We start from the raw sequence: 6,000 nt of genomic DNA, 5'->3' as shown, positions 1-6,000 counted from the left end.
TATTGAAAGAGCTACCAAATATCTTAGAGGAATACATGAAAAATGGACAAAAAGATAAATTTTAAATTGAATTTTAAAAAGGGAACAAACTGGGCATTTTAGAACTAGAAAATATAAAACCTGAAATTACAAATTAATTGGATGGTTCAGTTTCTGGGAAAATAGAGTAGATGTACTTTTCTACATTCTTCTCACTAAGTACAACTAAAAGCCCTGGACATTGTATAAAAAGCAAACATAAGAAGACTTGAAAAGGTGGAGAAAAGAGGGTAGACTGGCTTAGAGACTTTGAGAATAACACAATGATGAGTTTCTTAGCTTTCTTCTTGCCTCCTATATTCTAATCTTGGAGCTGCAGAAGCCAGTATCTCAGAAACACAATAGGTACAGACAAAAAAATAAAATCCCCAGCTAACTGTGTTCCTTGTAGCCAAAGAATCAGGCAAGGGGCAGCCTAGCAAGGCAACAATTATCCATTCCAGCCAAATATCACAGGAAAAAATCATGTACTCTGTGGTGAGCTGGGCCTTTCACCTCCACCCAGTCTGACAAAGAACCACCCCCATCCCTGAAAATGTCAACCAAGGTTCAATAGGAAGCCTGAATTTCTAGACCCATTGGGCGGGAATTAGATGGTGTCCCCTCCTGCCCCACACTGTTCCTGCAGGAGCACTGTCAGAGAAAGTAACATAAAACAGAAATTTTAAATAAGACCTAGAATCTCATAACCTAATGTTATGACATCCCTGGGGTGTCACTTCAACAGCCGAAAGCCTCTGTGGCCTGTGGTGCCTTTGCTCCAGTTTTGCTCAGGCCTGCTGGGCCCATTCGGCTTGGTAGGCTGTGCTTGGCTTGCGCTACTGGCCCGGACCCCTGCCTGCCAAAGGCAAGCAGAGTGGTGAGGGGTATGTGAGCAAGTGAGCATGGGATCCAGCCACTGTGCAAACCCAGGCACACTGGTTGCAGTAGGACAGGCAGTTCCAGGTGCCAGCATGGACACTGGCTCCCTGCAAGGTTGCGGCTGGACCAGGCGCACCATAAGCATCTTCCACGGCTGGCACTGGGGAACACAATGGTGCATGGCAGGTTGGAGACACCAGGAACCACAGAGCCCCCAAGAGGGTGTCACAGCCCTGGCTTGGTGAGCTCCTAGGTCTGGGATCCCCAGAGGGCCGTAGCTGTTCCCTCCCTGTCGTCATTTGCAACGTAGCGGGCAAGGAGTGTGTTTCAGCCCTGTTTGTGTTACAGCTCTTTCGCCCCACCAAGGTGTCTTGAGGAGTGTTCAGCTTTCAGCAGAGAAGAGACCCTGGAGTGAGTAACTCCTATCTACCAGCAGTTGTCATGGCATCTCTCCAGTCTGGCTGTGTTCGGGGTTTTATGGGCTTCAGAGGGGAGGAAGTGCACGCTGATTGGTTCATCGGTGGCTACGAGAAGCCCAGAAAAAGGACCATAAATTCCCACTCCAGTCTGTGGGACTGGGAGCCCGAACCCCAGGCTTCAGGCCTTCCCCGACCTGAAGGTAGAGCTTCACCAGGAGCCTGGTGCCTCCTATAACTATTTCTGCCCAGGAGCCTGTCTGACTCCTATAACTATTAATTTGTGCTAAGGGACGCTTGAAGGCCAGCGTGAGCTGCCCTCAATGCCCCAGTCAGCTTCGCTCTCATGCTCACTGGTGCCCAAAGTCTGGAGGGGGTCGAGGAGGCAGGGGGCTGTTGTGACAGTGCTGCCCCCAGTTTGCACACACCTGGCCACGTTGCAACAGCACACGGGCTCAGCCTCAACTTTGCTCTGAGATCAAAGTGGATGCAGGGAGCGGGGAGAGACCAGACAGTGGGAACAAGCACTTCTGAGCCTGCAGCGGCGTAAGGGGGCCTTCCTGGGCCCTTGAGAGTACAGAGATGCCTGGGTCCACAGCCACAGCTGGGTGGCTGCAGCTGTGCCCAGAAGGGTAGGGCTCCTTCCTGCTCCCAGCCCCCAAGAGCACTGGCATGCTCAGGTCTGCAGCTGCAGCTGGGCGGCTGCACCTGTGCTCAGGGAGCCCAAGGCTCCCACCCTGCCAACTCAGAAGGGGGCAGGGCTTCTGCCTGTTCTTGGCTCCCGCTAGTTCCATGGAGCATGCAGCCCCAACCATGCCTCCTCCCCTGAAGCTGGCATCATGGCAGTGACCACTCTAGATGGGCTGCCGCTGCCATCACTAATACCAAAATATAAAGATTTCAGTAAAAATCACTCATCATACCAAATCCAAGCAGATCTCAAATTGAATGAAAAAACACACAACAGCTAACAGTGAAATACCAGAGATCTTAGAATCAAAAAAGATGAAATAAAATCTTAGAGTCATACAATCTTAGAATCTTAAAAGTCTTGGAAAAGATTTTGAAGCAGCCATGATTTTTTAAAAAAAAACTTCATGAGCAATTATGAACACCTTTGAAACAAATGAAAAAATATCCAAAACCTTAGCAAAGGAAGTCCAGCAAAGAAATAAAAGATACAAAGGAAAACCAGATGAAAATTTTAGAAGTGAGAACAAACTAAAATACCCAGTAGAGAGGCTCAAGAGTAGAATACAGGGGATAGAAGAATGAATTAGCCACCTGACGATAGAATAATAGAAATTACCTAACTGAACAACATAGAGAAAACTAACTGGAAAAAAAATGTCAGAGCTTCAAGGACTTAGGGGACTGTAACAAAATATTTAAATTTTGAAATATTGAAATGTTAGAAAGAGAGGAGAAACAGCAGGGCTGAAAAAATACTTGAAATAATGGCTGAATGCTTTGCACATTTAGTAAGAGACATTGACCTATAGGTGCAAGAAGCTGAATGAAGTTCAAAAAGAATGAACCAAAGATAGCCAGGTCAAGACACATCATAAAGTCCTGATAATTAAAGACAAGGACAACATCTTGAAAGCAGCCAGAGAATAGTGACATCTTATCTATTGGAGAAAAAAATTTTAAAAACAGTGAATTCCTCTTAGCAACAATGAAAGCTAAAAGAAAGCAGCACCATACTTTTCCTGGTGCTGAAAGAAAAGACTATCAACCCAAATCTGTATGCCTATCAAATATGTTCTTCAGAAATTAAGGAAAAATCAAGATATTCTCAGATTAAGAAAAACTAATCTGGCAGATATGCCCTAAAAGAGTAATTAAAGTAAGTTCTCTAAAGAGAAAGGAAGCAATTTTTAAAAAAAGAATGTTGCAATTTTTGGAAGAAAGAAAGAACCCTGTCAGCAAAAAGATTGGTAAATACTTTAGGCTTTCTTTCTCTTCCTCAATTTTCTAAATTATGCTTTATGGCTAAAGTAAAAATCCTAACACTGTGGCTCTAACTGTATGTAGAGAAAATACTTCAGACAATTACATTATGAACAAGGGAGTGTAAAGGGATGTAAAGAGAAGTAGGTCTTCTATACTTCACTCAAACTGGTATAACAATGGTACCTGTGAATCATGGATATTACGTAGAACAAGCTCTAAAAAAGCTATATAAGAGATACACTCATAAAACACTATTGATAAAATAGAATCCTAAAAATAATGTAATCCTGTAACCCATCGGAAGACAAGAACTACAAACTAACATAGCTTCACTGGTGAATTCTACTATACATTTAAAAAAAGAAACTCCCACACTTGAAACATTTTATCTTACAACGGAGGCTAGCATAAACGTGATGCCAAATCCCAATAAAGACATTACAGAAGAAGAAAATTACATAACAATATCTTTCATGATCATGGTCACAAAAACCTAAACATATTAGCCAATTTCAGTGTTGTATAAAATGGATAAATCAGTCTGAGCCAGTGGGATTTTCTATGATGCAAATAAGCATGTAAAGAAATAAAAAGGATAGTTCATTAAAAACAAAAGGAAAAAAGATGATTATCTTAATTCATAGAGGAAAAAAGTAATATTTGCTTTATTTAAATAGGTATATTTAAATAAAGAAGAATTTATTCAATTTGAATTTTAAAATATCTACTAAAAATCCTGTAGCCAGCAGCATATTCATTGATAAAATATTGAGAGTTATCTCCTTAAAGGTCATAAACATGATAAATATTTCTGCCATCACTACTTATACTCACCATATACTGGAGGTCCTAGCCAGTATTTTAAGGCAAGAAGAAGAAATAAAAGACACAAATATTGAAAAGTAAGAAGATGATGTTTCTTTATTTGCAGACAATACTGTTGTATACAACAAAAATCCCAAGAAATATACAAGCAGCTAGTTGCCTTGCAAGGTCACAGGTTCAAGACCAATATACAAAAATCAATCATATGTCTTTACGTTAGCAGCAAATAAATAGAAAATAAAATAAATAACTTCTGCAATAATATAAAAATTATCCAATTCCTAAGAATAAATTTATCAAAAGATAGATATGTTTACCCTGAGTCCTGCAAAACACTGGTGAGAAAAATTATCCATTAAGTCGAAACAACCCAGCACACGTTATCTGTAGAAATGGAAAGCTGCTTCTAAACTGTACATGGAAATGCAAAACAACAAGAAAGCCCAAAAATAAATAAACAAAAACCCAGAATGTTATTATTACTGATTGTTGACAATATAAAGGTAAGAGTGCTATTGTCAGATATAATAAAAATGGAAGAGCATAAGAAAAGGAAGGAATGCTACTTTTAATTATATCAAATGTTGTGTGAACACTGAACAAGACTGAAGAAGAAATAAACTTATAATTATGTTGTTTGAGGTTAAAGATATGACCCATGGAGAAACCAATAATAGTTGTAAAATTATATAGATAGGTGGTAAATTAGGGAAGTAGGGAATAGTATATATGAATTAATCTCACATCTATCATGAGAGTAAACCAATAGATATGTCTAAAGCTGGGGGAAAAAGGAGGTGTCCATATGAAGGAAAATCTCAAATGATGAAGATTAAGGGGAATTGCTCTGGGTACCAGGACTGGAAGTGGAGAGAGATGAGCTAAGAGATGGTTGCTTTTTATTATATTGTTTTAATTCTTTATACATCTTACTATGGTAAGACTTTATAAAATGTATTAATTGGTAAGTTAAAAAGCAAAGTACTTAAATTCAAAATATGGTATCCAGGAGAAGAATGTGCATTAAAATAAGTGACATCATGAAGTTAAAAAGGCAATGACCAATTAAGTCATCTTGGGATATAGAGGGAAAAGAACTTTGATATTTAGCTGTTGAATCAATCTTTATTTTAATTTTTTATTTTCTTATTTTTTCAGGGGAATGACTACATTGTTTTAATAAAAAAGATATTTACTACTAAAAATTTAATAGAAAGTTGCAGAGAAAAATGTAAAATACTTCTTCTAATTCCATCTTTATTCATCACCAGCGTTATTCTTAGCCAACTGTTCTATGAGCTGTAAGTTTGGACGGATGAGTGGCTGGGCAGAGAAATAAGAAAAAAATGTATAAAATGGCATCAAAGTGTAATACTATTTTTAACATAAGAATTAATGTTTATTTATTTAAATTTTACAGAGAAAAATCTCATAAGAAATAAGGGAAAGGACTGCTTAACTTCAAAAAGTATTTCATCACCTCAAAATATGCTGTTTCATAGTAGATCCCTCTAATCCTTAGAAACTGTGAAAAACATTGCACTTGAGTTGCCATTTTTAGCTACATGTTTTAACCTTAGACAATATCAATTGACCTCTGCTATGAGAGACAAAAGTGTTAACTCTTTACACTTGCTCCCAGCCTCCATCTCCACCTCTCAATTTTTTTATTAGTTATATGTCATATTTAATATATATTACATTTATATGTCATAATTTTATTGTTAAGCTTACATTTATCTTTATTTGGCAACCACAATTATTGCAGGAAATAATCTTGATTTTCATTCCAGATGTTTCATAGTGGTTTCTCAATTCTGAAGTAGTTATTTTAACTTTTGAGTTTTGAGTAGTTTTCATAAGAGTGTTTATCACATTTGAATGGAGAATATAGGAGTTCTGA

The sequence above is a fragment of the Pongo abelii genome, chromosome 1 (assembly GCF_028885655.2).
Source record: "Pongo abelii isolate AG06213 chromosome 1, NHGRI_mPonAbe1-v2.0_pri, whole genome shotgun sequence".
NCBI classification, from domain to species: domain Eukaryota; kingdom Metazoa; phylum Chordata; class Mammalia; order Primates; family Hominidae; genus Pongo; species Pongo abelii.
Note: the sequence above shows the minus strand (reverse complement) of the source record.